This window comes from Lissotriton vulgaris, chromosome 12 (assembly GCF_964263255.1).
Source record: "Lissotriton vulgaris chromosome 12, aLisVul1.2, whole genome shotgun sequence".
NCBI classification, from domain to species: Eukaryota; Metazoa; Chordata; class Amphibia; order Caudata; family Salamandridae; genus Lissotriton; species Lissotriton vulgaris.
This window is the reverse complement of record NC_141700.1, coordinates 747,133,047-747,153,330: the sequence shown is the minus strand read 5'-3', so window position 1 is coordinate 747,153,330 and position 20,284 is coordinate 747,133,047.

Sequence of the window (20,284 nt, the reverse complement as noted above, 5' to 3'; positions counted from 1 at the left end):
TATTCAAATTTATCTTCACCCTACTTCCCATGGGAACAGTCCAGCCTGAACATCCAGGCCAGGACCTCTCCGGACCAGAGACAAGCATCCTAGGTACTGCAGTGAAAGAAGAACCTTCACTTCTAATACTACCAATAGCAAATTAAAGACACCAAACCCTCACCTCTGATGATCTCAATCATGAACTATTCCAACAATGCCCAATAAATCTTTGTAATAGTGAAATACTTCCCTGCTGCCAGCTCCACCGTGATCCCCTCACTGATGTATGTAAATTAGTGGAGAAACGAAAACTGAGAAATCAAATTAGAGGAAACAAAACCATGGAAAACCAATTTTGAAGAAAGACAATTTTAAGGAAATACAAATAATCCAAGTTAAAGGGATCATTTCAAACAAAATAAATTTTTATGGAACAATCCAAAATTATATATTAAACCTGGGTGGAGTTTATGGGTAGTGAGGTATTTATTTGGGTCCAGGGCTGGATGGTGTTTAGGGCTCACAAGGGGCTTTTGGGTGTCAAGGATGGATGGAGTTCAGGTGTAGAAAGAGTTTTTAAAAAGGAGGGTAGAATGGAGTTTTTGGGGCGTGAGGGATTTTAAGGGATCAGGAATGGTCGATGTTTGGGGAAATGAATGATTTTTAGTGTTCACAGCTGAGTCGAGTTTAGAGGGGGAGGAATTTTTAAGGCTCATTGACTGGTAGAACTTAGGCCGGAAACTCCAGAAACTCTGCGAGCGGAGCAGAGTTCACCACCAGGGATTACTTTCTTTACTGGCTTCTATGCTTCCCCCTCCCGTTGTCTGAGCTCTTGCCGTTGCTCATTTTCATGTACTGGCGGGGGGATTAGATTAGCCCTACTTATGTTTGTGGAACACTAGTTAGCTTGATTTGGGGCAGTAATAGCGGTTCTGTTTCGTACAAGTGTTGTTAGTGCTGGGTGTGGCCTGTGCTTCCTGGCCACTGACATTCTCATTCCCCTCAGTTGGTACCCCTCAATTGCCTACCCGGGCCTCAAGCAGAAAGGCCAACTTATCCACCCGTGCTATCAGCGGTTTGAGCTCAACCTTCACAATGGCCCTAACTTGAGCTTTTAAGTCCACCACTAAATTTGTTACCCATGTTGGCTGTTTTTTGTCTATCGCTAGGCAACTAGGTGTTCCGTCCCCTGTGCCACTGGTATCCATTGTTTCTTCTGCACCCTTCTTCTATTTTTCCCCTGATCTCACAGATGGCTTAGGTTTCCCTTTTTTCACGGGGCTTGATGGGACAACACCCAGATGCAAATCAGCGTTAGATAGTTCATCTGTAGTTACACACCCCTCCAGCTGGACCTTGGGGGAATTACTAGCCAGGGCTACTGGAGCATGTATGGCATCAAGTCTGTCAGGGGCAGGTCTAAGTTCAGAGTTACTGATAGCCGTCTTTCAGTCAATTCAATTTCAGTGGCTACCACTCCTATATCCCCCTGTAGCATCCTGTCAATAGAAGTGGGATGGGTTGTGGACGCAGTTTGCGAAAGTGTCATTTGCCTCTTGTCAGCACAGGTTTGCTCACCCATTGTTCTGCTTATTTGCAATGTTCTGCTTATTTGCTATGCATAAAGTATGTGGGGTCAACACTTGTGTTTCAAGCTCTCACACTTATCAGAAATCAGAAAGCAGTTAGCGGGGGCTTGTAGTGAACCACACAAATCAAGAGGTAGAAATTGAGAAAGAAAGAAAATAAATATGAAAATTAAAAAGGGGCTCAGTGGAGCAAGTGTATGTGCTGCTGGGGATTAAAGCAATGACCTCAATCTATATGATGTCTAGGTACCAGGGTCAGCCAGTTCTGATGGCAAAGCTCAGGAGAGTGGCCAGCCCAGCCTTGTCAGGCCAAAGACGGGCCCCCATTGGCCCAGAATTTGCCTAGGTGCATCCCGGGCACCCCCGCATGCGTCCCGTGCTGTGGGAGCCCTGAGCACTCCTATGCGCCTCCGGGCATGCTCACAGGCTCAACCGTTGGCACCGCCAGGCGCAAAGGACCCTGGGGATTGGAGTCCTTTGTTGCAAAGACAGCTGTGCAGGCAGAATCGGGCGCCCGCGCTGCGGGAGCCCTGATCACTCTTATGCGCCTCCGGGCGATGTTGCATGCTCAACCGTTGACGCCTCTAGGTGCAAAGGACCCTGGGGATTGGAGTCCCCTGTTGCAAAGATGGCTGTGTGGGCAGAAATATATAAATAACTAAGTTGGTAGGTAATGCGGGGATAACAAGAATTTAGAAACAGATAAATTGAAGAGGATTTGGGAAAAAATAAAATTAGGAAACGGAAATATTAGTTAACAAAAATAAGGAGCTGTGAAAGTTAGGGAAATATAAATAATAATATTAACAACAGGAGGACTTACTGGGACCAGCAGAGCCAGTCTTTATCTTGCCCCTTGATGCTGATCATGTAAGATATAATTAAAGTGACAAAAAAAGATTGTTGTTAAAAAAATATAAAATATTCGCTCCAGAAATATTTTTGGATAGGAAACAGCAATTGCAATAACATTGACATTGCCTAAATAGGATCAACTAGTGGGTAGACTAATATTACGGTCACAGATCGACCTATCGCTATCATTCCATAGTTCCATTCCGATTCCTATATCCTAAACCTACCAAGTCCACCTACTCCAAAGACTTTGGAAGAATTGCAAAAATCTTATATTTGTTTCTAAATTCCAAATTGCGATCTCATTCGCAATCATCTCAACGCCTTTTGACAGGCCAATTTACTGAGTCTGCATTTAGTCTTTAAATGCATAGATGGACGCATGCATATTCCATATACACCAAATTGGTCGGTTGCTATTCACTCACTCCCTATACGAACTACAAAGATTTCAAATAAAATTACTATGGACTAAGGATTCAAAGACTAAAGTCACTCACATGAGAGGACTCGTCACACAGGCTGCTAAGAACTTACCAACTAATACTACGTAACTAACAAACTACCACTATCTTAGTGACAGCACAAAGGAAAGTAGTCTCTCTAGTCTGCACTACCTTACTTAAGTTCTGTTAAATAATCAGCCCAAGTGAGCGCAAAGTTGCATACAAGTACGATTAGGTAGCGCCAAGCACCTAACTGGAATAACGATCGCATAATAAAAAAAAATTAAAAGTAACTTACCTGCATGTGAGCAGCAGTTATCTTGCTATTTGGGAAAAAATAATATTCACAATCACATAAAATACACAATAATAATAAGAATTAGCTAGTACTCACCAAGCCCGCGACCTCAACACCTAGCAGGTCCAGTAGGTCCTGCTCTCGGTCCAGTATGTTGGGCCGCCCATGCGCCATTTGGTTATGGATGCGCCGGACCCCAGAGCAGCAATACACTGCACCCTCACTCATTGCTGCTGATGCTCCCAGGGACTGGACCCAGGCCTGGATCCTGCTTCTAAGGTGGAGGGGAGGTGGCGCTGCACAAAAAAAAACAAGTGCAGCCAACTCCACCTCCGAAAACAAGGCCCGGGGCTGCACCCCTTACAGGTGATGCCTTCATCAAGGAAGGCAGCTCCTCTTCTCTCACCGGGTCACAGTCTGAGTCTTACTCTTCTTAGCCATGATTTTGGAGGTGCGAGGGCAGAAAAGAAAATTTAGAAAGTAAAAAGTTAAGTGAGGTGAAGAAGAAGAAGAATGGAAGTAAAAAAAATAAAAAGCAAGTAATAGAAAAACAGTACATAAACGCACACAAAACATGCAAAACAAGACTTAAGAAGAGAGAAGGATAGCTAATAAATAAAAAGATCAGAAAAAAGTTTTATAAACAAAGGATTGCAAAGATGTAGGGAGGATTTTAAAAAACAGGCCCAGAACCATAACAGACAAGGACAAACAAGATGGCCGCAGCCATGTGTGACCGCCTGGTAAAGTGTGTGCGATATTTCCCCCCCGAACACGTAATCCACATTGCGGAACATCAGAAACGTCTTGGGAACGTGTGGAACAAGCAACTCCGCCAGCTCGTGGAACTCCGCGTAGGGCTGTGAAGATTTTTTACCACTTCGCGGAGTTCCACATAGCGCTGCTACGCGATTTCTGCCCAGGCTTAGTATAAGTAAAATAATGATAAATCTCAGATATATAACCATTAACCAAATTTACATTTAAATATGATTTTACTATATCCAAGTTTCTATAGAATCCTATAAAATATCTGGGTTTATACTTTACCATGTCAATTAAAACATTAATTTCCATTTACATAGAATATTTGTTTCTTAAAACTCTCCACTTTAACAGATAAATGGCATCCCCTTTATCTCTCCTGGTGGGAACATCAAGATACTATCAAGATTATGCGATCTCCCATAATACTTTACACTATCTCTAACTAATCAACCGCCATATGGCTTAAATCATTTAAGAAAATTAACTCCCTTCTATCTTCCTTTCTCTGGAGTAGTAAAAGAGCTTGCATGTCATTACCAAACCCCATCCATCCGAAATTGGAAGGATGGATATATTTTCCAGATTTCCCTAATTACCATAAAGCGTTCCAGCTACGTCAATCTTCTAAGTGAATTTCAGCATCTTTATTAGAGTCTCCACTTTGGGCCATGATTTAACGATCTTACCTTCACCCTTGCTCTTTCAAAGAATATTTGTCATTCACTTGGAAACCCAAACATCTAGCCACTCCCATTTTTAAGCACTGAAGTAAAATATTAGATACAATTTTGCCATGTCTGCCTACAGATTCTGAAGCATTTATGAAATCCACTATATGGCACAACACATTCATATGCATTAGGGTACATCCTTTTATTGGAAAATATGGAGACAAAAAGTATTAATCTGAGTGAATCAATTATTTGATAACAATAAGGTTATACCTCTTTCTTATGCTCATTCTTTGTTTGGCTTCCACTTTTCCATTCAGAACAAATACCAGTTATTACAAAATATTGTGTGTCTTGCTCTTGCCCAATTTAGTTCATTCTGTCTCTCTTCTACAACTGTTAGTCAAACTCATAATTTCCTCAGCACAGGTCCTAAAGCTTTAGCCATATGCTCTTACTTTCGAAGGTCCAGTGTTACTAGAGATAAAACTAATGTAGAGGTAAAATGGCAACAAGATTTTGATAAAGAATGGCCCATTTGTATATGGAATAAGATCTGGACTAAAATTAGAAGAGCGTATGGAGCGGCGACCACAACACAGACACTTTAAAAAATATATATCAGGCTCCTTCTCCCTCCCACAACTTTACATAGGATGAATGCAGATATATCTGATGCTTGCTGGTCTTGCTCCTCAATACATGCTGATTTCAAACATTTACTTTTTTCTTGTCCTTTTGTTCATGATTTTTTGGAAATTTGTTTTGGATCAGATCACCTTTATATTTGACTTTACAGTACCCTTTTCTGTTGCTAATGTTTTGTATGTGCTTTATCAGAAGACTGGAACAATTGTCCCTCAAATGTAGAAATTTTGGATTTACTTATAGCAGTAGAATTTCAACAAATTACTAAACCTTGAAAAGACTTGCCAGAACTATCCTTTCAAGCTTGGTGGTATGCAGTTTGCCATAACCAAAAATTAGATACAGCTTATGTGTATCCTATTTCTCTCGCTACTAAACGCCTACAGTTATGGTCCCCAGTTACAATGTTAATTGACCTTCATGCAAAAGTTTTAAAGCCTCCTTGACATTCCAAAATTTACATTTACGACTATTTAAGCATGTTTAATAGGAATATAATGTTATAATTTCATATCAAACCTTTTACATATCCTTATATATGTTCTTTTTTCTCTTCCTTGCTGTTATAACCACAATTTTATATATGATCTTATGTTACATTGTTTAATTATATTTCAATATTCTTTTTAAATATACTTACTTTTGGAAACTTAACACAGGACTTGTCCTTGTTTTACACCTGTCATCACACCAGAAATACTCAGTATGTTTACACATTTTTACAGGTTCAAGATACCCAAAAACTTTAGCCAAGGACCAGAAATTCATTAACACCAGCAAGCCCTGATATAGATGGGCTTTAATTTATAAAACAATTACCTATAACCCTATGAGAAGTTTTCCGCTGTTAATCGACTGATGAAATGGGAATATATTGACCTTACATATTCTGGAACAAGAGTAATATTGTCATATTAATCATAATTACCCATGGACATATGTATTTAGACATTTAACATGAGATTAAACGTTGGTGCACATTTCTTTTTTGTCCCACAGAGTGAAAATCCCTCCTCATCAAGGACCTAGCATCTGAAATGCATTGAAATTCATAATCATATGGAGTTTGTTTTAGTTTGACGTTAATGTTGTTATAAATACAATACTGATTTAGCCTTGACCTTCAAAGTAAACTGTGCAAAAAACAGAAGGAAACCTATCCAAAAAATTAGATCAGTGGGTGACACTCTTTTGCACCCTACAATTATTTGCGTTTTTGAAAGTTTTTTTTAAATGTGGAGTGCACTGAATCAACATATATTTGTTTCTAAGCTTACATAGAGTAGTTCTACTACAGTGTTCTCTCTCTTACACTTGTCCTTATTGACTAAATGTTTTTGAATTGTTTAATTTTTTTTTACTTGCAATTGTTAAATAAAATAAATGATGTTCACATTTTTTCAATTAAACTGTGATTTGGAAGAGACATGAATATGAAGATCAGCAAACGTCTACTTAAGATATAATCTAAAAGTATTAATTAAAATTGAGTTACACAACCAAGGAAATTCAGGCTGTTGTTTAATGTTAAAGTGTTCCTATTGTAAATTGTACTATGGATTGGTGTTTCCATGATTGGCATATTTGATTTACTGGTAAGTCCCTAGTAAGGAGCACTACAAAGTGACATGGCCTGTAAAAAAAATGCTGCAAGTGTTCTTGCAGCACGGATTGTACCACCCACACAAGCAGTCTTTCAAAGGGTTCTCAGACCTCCCACCGCAGTATCTGCATGCAGTTTTTACTGAAATGTCAATTTGGCAAGTGCACCCACTTGCCAAACCGTAAACTTCCCTTTTATTACATGTGAGCCACCCTTAAGGTAGGCCCAAGATACCCCTATGGGCAGGGTGCAGTATATGTAAAAGGTATGACATATCCTGATGTGTGTGACATGTCCTGTTGTGGAACTACAGTGTCATTTGTTTTTCACTGTTCAAAGGCTATCTGTGCCATAGGATAGAATGAGAAATACTCTGTAACATTTTACGAGTATATCTTCCCATTGAGACAAGATAGAGAAATGATGTTAAGTATGCCTGAACTCAGAATGTTGAAATGCATGTTTTAGTATGGATGTTTTATATGTTCTGTGTTTGAAAATACCACTTTTAGAAAGTAGCTATTTTTTCTTGCTTAGCCATCTTGTGTGTCTCTGTTGACTTGTGGATGGACTGTCTGGCTTTGGAGTGACAGGGCTAGGGGATGTGATTTTTTTTCAGATTGCCTCTGGGAGGTGGATGTGTGTCCAGCCTTTCCTGGATGAGTCAGGGCTGGGCTGAGTAGACCTAGGCTGAATTTAGAGTAGTGGGAGGAGATTTCCTTGCACCTGAAGGGGCCTGGTCTGTCTTGGAAAAATTGTGTCTTCCCCTCCTACCGGGAAGCTGGGCCAAAGAGGACCAAACTGGTTTGGCCTGGGCACAGACACTCTCTGCTTTCGAGAAATGCAATATAAATATTGGGGTCCGAACCACAGAACTTTAGAATCATCGGATTGCTTCTCCACGTGGCCTTGATAAAATCCTGAAAGTCCAGAGCTTTCAGCAGCATGAACCTGAAATCCAGGATGAGTCACAGTTGAAGGTAGCAGGCTTGACCTTTTGGCTTTTACAAAAAGTTCCCAAACTTCTTGAACTACTTGCTGAAGTTCCTCTTGAGGTTTCAAAGTGTCCAAAACATAAATCCAAGAAATCTACTGGGCCTCAGAAACCTCCATGCCCTATTATATACTAGAGGGTTATAGGTGATGGAAACCTCCCTTGCCTTATCATACTAGGGACTTACAAGTGTCTGTCATTGCCAAGTGCAATGAAACCTAACCACCATATCCTTTTTCATCAGAGCACTTGCTCTGGGTCTGGTAAGAAGAGCCCACGGCACAGTCACAGTCACCTACTACTACTGTTAGTCAAGAAAGGGGTGAACAGGGCAAAAAGGATGACTTTCTCACAACACCTAAATTATGAAGCCTGGTGAATGGTCAGTTGGTCCACAATTGTTTGAACCAGTGTCAAACTGACTTAAAAGATAGGCACATCTTGGGCTTGGACAAGAGGCAAAATTGAAGATGTTACTAGCTGTTGTCAACATATAAGAATGCATCATCTCCTCAATGCGTTATGGAATTTTAAAACCTTTTCACAGGTTGTATCATATCAATGAGCTGCAGTTAGCAGATTGAAAAGTAATAGGCCTGATTTTTTTAAAACTGTAATGAAAGTTTTATTGTGCCCTACAGTGTTGTCTTTCTTGGGAAGAATGAATTAATTAATACATTTTAAGTCTTAACATCTGACACGGTTCTCACTGTTGTGCCTGTGTGCTATCGCATATGGACTGGTCAATATGAAGACTGCTCAGACGTTCCATGTCCTTTCGTAAATGGCTGATTAACCCTTCGCGTTCAGCTGCTTTGCGCAGTGATGATTTTGTAAAAGTAAAACTAGTTCAAAGATTTATCTCATATAGTGCACAAGACCACAACCTGAGAGTAAAAGTTATTTGAGGGGATTTAGATACCAGGTGGCCAGGGATTCTATCCCCCTGAGGCAGGTGAGCGCGCTGTGCATTAAATATCCTTTTCTTTAGCACACATTTCCACCTGTGATCATGATGTAATTACTGCAGAGCTCCTCTGTCCCTCTCCTGGGGAAGTGTTTTTACCTATAAAAGATTGCAGCAATTGAACAGACTCTCACAGTGCTTTAGGGGGCAGAGGGACCGCTGCTAAGGCGTGCAGGAAGATTTCAGGAGCAGGTGACATTAGAGCGAACTCTACCAGAGAGTTTGCCCCTATTTCAGGCGAACTCTGATAAAAAAAATACATCCATTTCCTTTAGGACTAAACGTGTGCTTCATATTTCAATTCCAGACTTGTTTCTTCCTTGCAGACATGCACACACAGACAATCTTATGCTCAGACTAGTCTTACCCACGCCTCACTGTCTCTCCCTCTTACTTCCATTGACTTGTGGCTCAGCTGTGGCTGGGAGCTGATCTGCTGCTGCCTGCTGGGTCACCTCTGAGAGCCACAGAGCAGCTGGAGCCAGCACTGAGGCTCGGCTTCTTATCACTTCAGAGTCCGGTGACACCGGGTCTGAAGCAGATCCAACGACAGGCCTCATGTGGCCAACAGAGACATGTAGGGCTTCCACTGCCAGGTACCAAGAGACTGCAGGAGACATGTGCTAGATGCTGCAGTGTTATACATGGCAATGCTGGTGCTTCATTGATTTGTGCTGTTTACTTACATTGGGGCAGATAACCAAAGTGAACCATCCCAGACTGTGGCAAGAACATGAACTATTATTAAACTATGTTGTGTTCTTAGCAGCTCTGACCTGTTCTGGTTGAGTTCACTGAGACACAGGGTTACTGGGCTGAGGTGTTACCCATGCCTCGCCTCTGATTGTGATCAGGTTTCTCAGGATACTGTGATTTTGCAGAGTAGTCTCATAGATTCCCTGTGGCTTCGGAGATACTTTAGGAGAGATACTGGTTGTTGGTGATGATGATGGAGTGATGGTGTGTGGTAGATCGTGTGAAATCCTCACTGACAACCAACATATATGCTTTCCTGCCCCTCAAGGCATAGTCGCTCGGGCAACCCTCCTCCATGAAGGGAAAGGGACTCTTGATCAGCAGGTGAATAGGCCATTGTAGAAAGTGTCTCCTCAAGCTAGCAGACAGATGGCTTGCATGAACTTCACTAGGCTTCTCTGCTTCCAGAGGCTCTTTGTGTACCTGCTCTCCTGGTCTTCGATGCCAGGGTCAGTTGCCCTGGGCTTGACGGATGGGTGCCATCTCCTGAGAATTGAAGCGAGTGGATATTCAAGGGATGGAGATATCGTGATCGGAGGGATCTTCCCTGTGCATGATGATGCAGTGCAAGGAGACATCACCTTTAGAGAGGAACCCGCGCCAGCCACCTGTCAGATGTAAGTAGGTCATCCCAGCTAATAATGCTTGATGCTGTGATTTTAATTGTATATAAGCTGGAACCGTTTTTTTCAGGCGTCCAATTTAGCACATTGTACAGTTGGGGTGTTCGAAAATGTGAAGGGATCCACCAGGACATTGGGAAGGTGCATTGGCAGCGTGGAACCACAGCTCAATAGTAGCACATCGAGCATTACAAGGGAGCTGAAATGTGCAACTGCACAATGTAAGACTATTGAGGATGAAATATTGTGGTGCCGAAATATTGACGTCTAAGTAATAAGAAGTAAAATATTGCGAAGGTAAGTGCATACCAGTAAATATACATTTACTCAGCATCGAAGATATGTGTATCAAGGTACAACTATGTTAAATACAGTAAACCTGCACTCACCCATATATACTTTTGATCCTCAATATTTAGGGCTTGGTGTTTTGTCCCGATGATATTTTTAGATGATGTTCTGGTGGAATATCCATACCTGCAAATAGACACAGCGGGTGCATTGCATAGATTTTGCTCGTCTGGATACAGAGCAGCTCCTGGTTTGCCCTGTGCCCCGCCATCAAGGGAGTGCTGCAGGTCATAAAGTGCCTGTGTCCTGAACTGAGAGCCAATGCTGAGACGTCAGGAAACCATTTCAGTGCAACACCCTTGAAGTAAGTCATCTGTGAGGTGCGCTGACGGTGCGCAGTGCACCTCAGACATGAAGCAGTTCTGCAGGTCAGCCTCCAGATTCACTGGGTGGGCTCTCGGTTGGCTTCAGCCTCTGTGGCCAAGACTGCCAGTCTCAGTTTATGGACTGAGCAATGGTACAGCAGGAGGTGAAGTAGTGTCTGAAGTCGGGAAGTACAAGGGGCTGCTTGTCAGTGAACAGATGTTTGCCACAGGTCTGCAAGTGATGCAGGCAGGCACGACGCAGGCGGAGACGTTAACCTGCTCAGCCTGCTTTTCTGTTACTCCCTCCTCTTTATTTAAAACGCGGAGTTGTTGGCTTTGCCAATGCTTGTTGGTACTGGCGTGCACATTCATGCATTCAAATGCTTTGCCGGATCACAAGTCAGGAGGGAACATCCAGACACTACACTTCACGGTATGCTGGAGACAGAAGGGGATAGAAAACTGTGCCATGTGAAGACGGGCGTCTCCACTTTGGCAGCATGGGGTGTTAAAAGCTTTAAACACGTGCGCCATATTTCCTCATCAGCAACAAATTAAGAGAAAATGTGGAGCGCTCTCGGGACCCTTCGAATCGAAAACTCAATAGAGCTTTACTAGCCCTGCAAGTTGAGAGATTGTTATGATTTTAAAGGGGTGTAGCGGGTAAAGGCTTCCGAGTGGTCGCAGTAATGACGTCCGCCTCGGGGGCGGAGGCTGACGGTTTTTTATTTTATTATTTTGCAGGTTTACGTAGAGTAAACTTGCCCATAGGACATTAGAGCGCCTTTACACCTGAACAGCAAACCACATTGCATCCCTTTATTACGTGAGCAGAGTCCCAGCGCACGTGCCAACTGGCCGTCTCAGTAACACTAACTAGAAAGACGCAGAGAGTCAAGGTGTGAAGTGCACAGGAGAACATCTCAGTGGGTTCTGTGCAGCAGGACACAGCGCACATTGTCCAACTGGGTGATGCACCCAGGCGGTAGATACGAATGAGCGGTCTCCAATAGAGGGGCCAACTTCCCATCATCACTTCGCAGGCACTTTGTGTGCATCGACACTTTGCGTGCCCGGAGGCTGCCTGTGTGGAGACCCGCTACATGCATGGACAAATCACAGGATGTTTGCTGGGGCAGGTTGGATTATGAGTAGCAGAGCAAATTTTTCGGATTTCATTTTAATTCCCTTCTAAATCAGCCAGCTTTAAAAGATGCAGATAGTCAGTTCAATATTGATCTTGTCAAGTCCGATTGGTGTGCTACTCTATGACTGCAAATCTCCCTTTACCACCTCTCGGAGTAAGCGTTGACTGCTCGCTATTGGCAGGGCCGGCTTTAGGGCAGTGCAACTGGTGCAGTCGCACTGGGTGCTGACCTGTGGAGGAGGAGGGGGGCACTGTGACCTCAGGGGGGCACCCTGTTTAGCAGTATCTTATGATGGGAGAGACAAGGGTCACTTTTACAGGTGGTGGGGATAGAATCCGAAGAGGTGGTCATGGGATATGGGGGCGCCAAAAGTGATTGTGGCACAGGGTGCCATCAGCGCTAAAGCCGGCCCTGGCTATTGGTACCTTCATAGCGTTAAATATTCAAAATGAGTAACTCCTTCATGGAAAAGGAATGAAATAGTCTTACAACCAATAACTTTAACATAAACCATGGTTGTCTACCAGGAATGCTGCCCAGCAACCACCTACTGCCCGAGGAAGTCTCAAACCACAGCTGGCAGTTTTCGCTTAATAGGAATATTTGTGGGGTGGTTAGAAATGTGCAATATTCAGGTATAGGGTGATTTAAAAACACATTGATAGGACCCCAGACAAGGTGTGCATTTCAGTGTGCCCGTTTGACACCATACTAAAGAGTTACCATTTATTCCTGCCTTTACCACATTAGGTAATAATGCTGCAATAACATTGTAAATGAACAATTAGATCTCTGCCATTCTGAGAAGTTGCAGAATAGAAGATTCTGGGTAGAAAAGTTGATCCACACCTCCGGATGGGGTCACCTCAGGGGCAGACAACCTGCAGGGGCTAGCAGCCCATAGTCTTCTTGCTTCCACACACTTAGATCCTCTAAATCTAGGATGTAAGGGACACCCTTAACACCAGAACCTCAGCTCTGAACAACCTACATCAAAAAGGACAGAAGAAGAGACTCGTGTTGGCAACAATGGGACTTGCACAAAGCAAAAGAAGGAAGGACTTGCGCAAAGCAAAAGAAGGATACTCTGCACTTGCGCATCGCTCTTGGAACTGCCTGATCAAAATGCGTCCTTGGCTATCTCTCAGTTCCCCCTGACAGAGGGACCCCAATGGAAGCCAGAAGCACCCTCAGACTCCCCTGGATTAGTGGCATTAGCCCCCAACAACTTTATTGTAAAACAATGCTCTAGATCCGAAGAAATGTTGGCCATCAGGCCCTCTGGGGGAATACCCAAATCCAGATGGTCTAGTACATTATGGGAACTGTAGGCTTCCTTCCATGTAGCTACAGGCAGCTTTTGCTAATGCTCCAGTGTCAACTGACGTGGAAGTTACTTTCTGCTCTACTTACCGCTGCTAAGGCTAGTTGGTCTCCAGTCCGTTAACTGACCCAGTTACTCCATGCTGCACTCAGAGGGAACTCTATCCAACCTTTGACTGATGTCATCAACTACTCCATTGCTGTGTTTTTGCATCTTTTTCCCCAGCAGCACAGGTTAAGTGGTAAAAGCAGCTCTCCGACAGCTCCCGCTCAGCACCAGTGACAGCAGGACAACTCTGCACCCGGGCTTCAGAGGCCAGAGAGAATTGAACAGACTGTTGTGGCTTGGTCCTGGGAGCCAAATCACCTTCACCTTGCAAGAGTCCCCCGCAGTTCGACCTGCAAGTCACCAATGGTTACTAGTGGTTTTCTCATTGACCACAATGATATAGTTTCATTTGATTATGTTGCACTCATTTTATATTGATTAAGAAATCTATAAGTCTGATAATATGTATGCTATCGTGTTCACTTTGGTGTCTAAATAAATTTAAAAATATACTTTATTTTTATAAATTGGTGTCAGAATTCTCTCAAGTTATGTCAAGTAGTTATCATCCATGTTGGCCTGCTGAAACGCTTAACACACGTTCCTTTAGGGAAGCATGACAGCTCTTTGCCACACTATCAGGACTGAGCTAAGTATTTATTAGTGTGAATCCAAGAACCATCTTTGGGGTATCTTGATAGCAGTGCACGGCGAGGTTTAAACCTCACACCGCATAATACCCAACTTTCTTGCAGGTTTGAGCTGCAAAAAGAAGGGAATTTGGCTTCCTGCACCCACTGACTATAGGCAGCATGACAGACCACCCAAAAGTGGGACAAATCTGCACAAACTGCAGCTGCCACTCACCCAAAATTCCTTGAAATGTTTGGGGAGAGCTGTGGTTTAGAGAGAGGTACTGCCATCAACATGCCGAAGCAAACATTGGAAGGCAAAATACATCATTGCAGAGATATAACTAAGGGGCCGGCCTGATGGACTTAGACAAATGTTCTGTTTTTTTCCTGCCCGGTGATATCACCTGAAGATTACAGCAGCAGAGTTATAAGGCACCCAGTGACTGTCCCTGAAAGCATTCTTCTGTCTTGTCTTCCCTATCTTCTCCCTACCTGTGCGGGAGCCTATTGCACACTTTATTCACTCCTTCCTCACTCTTTCTAACTGCTCTGCTGGCAAAGGCTGCATCATTAGTATCATCTGGTTTTGTACAGACAAAGCATGCTCATGACACAGCACAGACACCACAAAGTACAGGGCTTGAAAGATGTGTGGCACATTCTGAGGGAAAGGAGACTTTAGAAGAACACAAAGGTGCCACCAACATTCTAGCAAATTACAAAAAAAGACAATCACATTTTGAAAGGTCAAATAACACGCCTTGACTAATGGCAACTATACGCTAAGTCCCCACATCATCCCTACAAATTCTGGATATATGAAATGTGGGGTGACAGTAAAAAGACAAATGGATCTACGAAGGCACTAGATCATAGGCATCAATATAGCCATGACAGGAGCACTGGACATCTTAAGTGTAAAGAGCATTTATTGTTCGATATTGATGTCTCCCAGCACAGTGGTCGTAATATATTGCATTGCATCACGTTCTGGTGTTCTGAACCTTACACACTTTGTAATGTATGTGGAGGAGTTCCATTCGGAATGGTGTCATGCCTCTGCATGTCCTTGTTTCTGTTCTGTCTGGCAGTCTAATGCATTTTTTCGTTTTGTTACCAGCTGCTGCAGAGTGGGGGGAATGAGGGGTGGATGGAGGGCAGAAGAAAGAGTTCAACTGCTGCCGGGGATCCTGTGTCTTCCTTTGCAGATACCCTCTTGCATTTCAGTATAGAAATGTGTTACTGAATATGGAACAAGCGATGAACTGTAAAAATGCACATTTCTAGTATATTCTTCTGTTCTGTAAATGAGTCACGGTCATAATAATCAAGCTTATGCACAAACACATTCAGTGATTGCTTAGTTGTGACCGTTCCCTTTTATAGTTCTATTATTTTATTTATTTTAGTCTCATACTTTTATGAATCTTTATTTAGTTTTAGTAGACGGTTTGATGTTCTTAAATATATGTAGGACAGGTTTCACTTTAGCCATCGTTTCCGATGTAGTTAACCAGTCTGCACTTTAGTTCATCATCAGCATTTTTGTGATCTTTCACACAATGTGTGATGGTGGTATTCACGTATAAACCCCCTTAGCCCGAATTGTGACACTATCCGGCACCGTAAGTCAAGTATATCTTCTCAATGTCTCTCAAGCTTCCAGAAGTAGACACTAAAAATGAACATGAGCTAAAGAGGGCACACATGCTTATGGGTTTTTTTCATAACTGACGTTTTTAGCATTCACTGGTTGAGTCCTGTTATATTTAACCGCATCGCTGCTGCAGTGATTTTTGCGCTGTGCGGCTTTTTTCGCAAAACCGCGTTACATGACAAGCTCAGCTCGTCATCCGCACACGCCACCCGTGGCTGATGACGAGCTGAGCTCGTCATCAGCATCGAAGGGGTTAATGCTTTAGAATTCTGCAATGCAGGCGAAAAATAATTGGTCAATCCTACATAAAACCTCCAGAACTGAAAACTGAGGAGAGGAGAAAGAGAAACTCCACCCAGGACACAAATCCAGAAGCAGAGCCAGATGACTTGCACCATAATTCACCTTAAGTGAAGAAAGATGCGGCGAGACTCCTCCGAGTCTCAGGCTGCACTGAATGATGCTAGGGAAATGTCTGCCCCTGGACAAACATGACATTTTTGGCTTCAAAACAGCTGGCAAGCTATTCCAGACAGACAACAAACCTTGGAGTAGTATTCCTTTAAATGTTTTGCCTTCGCTCCCTACCTCTGCTGAACTCATTTTTGGCAGCATTAGGACTCTGCACCTCACCCTGTCTTGACCGAGCTAAAGTGCTTGTGATCTCTCCTTATAACGTGGTAGAATTGGCCTACACCTAATAGGCACATTTAAAGTATTTATAACTGCCTAGTAAATGGTAGAACCTGTACCTAGGTCCTGTGAATTAAATGGCATCTTTTCTGGACGGGGAGCAAGTGGAGGATCCTGAGGTATGAGGAAATGGGGGTCCGTTTGGGCAAGTTAAGGATGAGTCTGGCCGCTGAGTTCTTTATCTTCCGGAGTTTTCTCAGGATTTATTGTTGATTCCTGCAAACAGTGCTTTGCTGTAGTCCAGCCAGCCAGCAATTAGAGCTTGAGTGATGCCAAAGGTAAGCCATTTAAAGTTTCTTCGGGGTATATTGAGAGTGTGAAAGGAGAATGAGGAGACAGCGTTGACATGTCGTTTCCTGGTGAGTTTGCTGTCCAAGACGATGTTGAGGCTGCAGGTTTGGTCTGCCGGTGTGGAAGTGGGTACGAGTACGGCGGGCCACCAGGTGACATACCAAGGGGAGCCTTGTCGTCAGAGATCAGTGCTTCAGTCGTGTCAGTGTTGAGCTTTAGACAGTTTTAAAAATGTTGCCCAGAATCACAGTATGTTGAGCCTCATTGACAAGACTTGAACCCGGTTCCCCCTTGTCGAGGTCATCCTCTCCTCCCCCCGCCAGTTGGCGTTCATGCAGTCGGTGACATTCTTCATGCAGTTTTGGTGGAAGATGGTCTTCGTAGTGCTGGCATCTGCTGAGATAAAGAGGATGAACTGGGTGTTGTCAGCATAAGATATAATGTTGAGGTTGGGGATTCTGGGGATGTCAAGTCAATGAGAGGTGACATGTAGGTGTTGAAGATGGTGGGGCTGAGAGATGAACCTTGAACGACTGTGCAGATGGTGCTCTTGGATTCTGAGGAGAAAAGAAGTAGGTAGGTTCTCTGAATTTACATGTGAGGAATGATAGGATCCACCTGAGTGCATCTCTCTGGATCCTGATGTGGAGAAGTCTCTTGATGTGTGTTTGTTTGGGATATGGTGTCAACCGCTGTGGAGAGTTTGAGGAGGAACAGGGCTGCTGATTCTCCCCTGTAGAGTAGGGTGCAGATATAATCACTTGCAGCAATCAGGGCAGTCTCTGTGTGGTAGTTGGCATTTAAATCTAATTGGAAGTTTGTTTCTCTCCAGGTGTTCGGTGAGCTGCTGGTTGGTGTGCTTCTCAAAGACTGTGGCAGGGAAAGGGAGCAGGGAGATGGGACGGTAGTTCTGGAGTTTGCTGGGTTGGCAGTGGGTTTCCTGAGGAGAGGTCTGATTTCTGTATGTTTCAATGCATCGTGATAGGCGATGGCAGCAATGGATGTATTCAGGATTGTGGTGATTTGCCGCTGATATCCTTACTTCCTAGGTTGAAGAGGTGGTGGTGCAGGGGTCCATGGCTGCTCCCGAGTGGATGGAGCTCATGATGGATGTGGTGATCTAAGTTGTGATCTGTTCCTACGCAGTGAAAAGTTGGTCAGGGGAGCCATTTGTTGGAGTGAGGAGGCTGTGGAGATTGGCTTGCATTATTGCAGTCTGCTAGGGCATCTTTTTTGGCACCGTTGATTTCTGGTATTTGTTGAGGTCTGACTTGAAGGTGGTTTGGTCTATAATATCTCTTCTGGTGCACCAGCTTCTCTCCAGCTGTTTGCAGCTGGGTTTTATTGTCCTGAGTTCTGGTGTGTACCAGCTGGCTTGTTTGGTGGATCTGCGGGTCTTGGCTGTTCTAATGGGGGCATCTAGGCCAGCAGCATTGGTGATCCAGGTGGTAAAGTTCTGGACTGCTTGTTCCAGGTTATTTGTGGGGTAGGGCTGGGTGGTGCTCAGGAGTTCCATCTGTTCAGTTTGTGTGAGTTTGTTCCCACTGAGAAGGGTGGTGGTGCATGGTGAGTCTGCAATGGTGCAGTGGACGAAGGAGTGGTCAGTCTAGGTCAGTTCTGTGGCATGGCTGTATTCGACTCAGTCACTGGACATGAAGGTCTGGTCCAGTGTTTGTCCTGCTCTGTGTGTGGGATATGTGACCAGCTGGGCGAGGCTGATGCTGTCCATGTTTTTCAAGAGGTTGGCAGAGTTTGTGACTGTTGGGTCGTACAGGTGGAAGTTGAGGTCACTGGGAAAAATGTACTGCTTGGACTTGATGGCAAGAGGGGTGATGACATTTGCGATGGTGTCAGAGAGGACAGTGCATGGCCCTGGGGGTCTGTAGGCAAGGGTGCCTTTGATGGTTGCTCTGTCATGGGTATGAAGTTGGAAGTTGAGGTGTTCCATGATTTGCATGGTGTCACCTTCAGTGGTGGTGCAGTGTATTGTTTCATTGTGGATGATGGCAATGCCCCTCCAGGTTTGTTGTTACAGTCAAGGTCTGTCATATTGTAGCCATGGAGCATTTAGGTGGCAATGATGAGGGGCGGAGGAGGTGTTGCGTCAGGTCTCTGTGATCAAGATCATATCAGGGTGAGGGTGGAGATGGTGCCACAGACTTCGGTGGCATGTTTGCAGAGAGATTTAGAGTTGAGCAGGAGGCATCGGAGTGGTTCTGGGGCAGTCTTGGTCGGCGCAGGGGGAGAGGTGTGGATTACTGCGAGGGCAAGAAGTCCTGAGTTGCAGGTGAAGAGACAGTGCTGGCAGATAAATGGTCCTGCTGTAGAAAAAGGAGCTGCGATCAGCAGTTGTTGTGAGGTCCAGGCCTTGGAGTTCTGATGGGGACTGTCTATGGGTATGCGCTGTCCAGGCACGGACAGGCGCAGATGAGCCTGCAGCCATTATTAAGATGTTCCTGAGAGGGGCACTGTAGGTGGCAGGAAAATAATGGCTCTAGATGGGCGGCGAGGGGAGAATTAGATAAAAATGGAGTCAAGTCCCAAGAAATTATAAATCAGGAACAAAACATAAAAACAGGACCAATCAGTCACAATGACAAAGTGCAAAGAGGTACCAGGCACAGCAAACCAAGGAGGAGGGTCTAATGCTGAGGGCAGCCAGGGGGAGAAAGCACTCAGGTCTACTCAATGGGGTTGTGTTGCGGCCTCCACTAAGAAGGCCCTGGGAGGAGTGCTGGGAGGAGAGACGCAGTGGGGAAAAATGGTGCTTAGTGGGAGTAGCAGACAGCAAGGAGAAAGATAAACAAAAATCAGAGACACTTCCTAAACAATGAATAACCAGGTACACAACATAAAAATAGGCACAATACAGTCACAATGTGTAAGCAAAATGAGGTACCAGGCAAAGCAACCAAGGAAGAGGCACTAATGCTAAGGGCAAAGAGGGGTAGTTGGCACAGTATCAGTCAATACAGAGTTGGTAAGTGGTTGGTCACCAAGTGAGGATCCTAAAGGATTTCTTTTTGGAGATGGCCTCGTAAAGGTGTTGGGAAGTATGTGGCTACCTTCACAAGTCTAGATAAGCCCCCGAACTGTTTGAAAAAACACGTGTTTGGAAGACGTGTTTTTGACAGCGCTGGATCAAAGAGAAGTTTCTCTTGCCGGTCGTACAGCAGGCTCAATTGTTAATCACGGGGATGTGGTTTATTTAGACATTTCCAGTTTGCCACCGGGTTCTATCCTCAGAAAGGTGGAGTTAACAGAGGTCACAAGCCCAGAGAAAAAGCTCATTCCACATTAGGAAACCAAGGGAAATACAAGGACATATTTTGGTTCTTTCCTAGGAAAGGTCAGTGGCAATTAAAATGTTTTTTACACAGTTGGAAAGGATTTTCAAAGGATCAATGGGTGCTGGATGCTATCCAAGGTTACTTAATAGAGCTTAGGGAACACCAGTGAAAAAATCAGAACCATTGGAGGTGGTGTTTCAAGTGGACCAACAAAATTTGGTGAATTGGAGGTTTCAGAAAGTTTCAGAGGAAGAGTTGACATTTGCCTGCAGAATTGTTTGGGTCAAGAAAAAGGGAAAGGATTGGCATTCTGTAACAAATGTAAGGATATGAATTGATTTT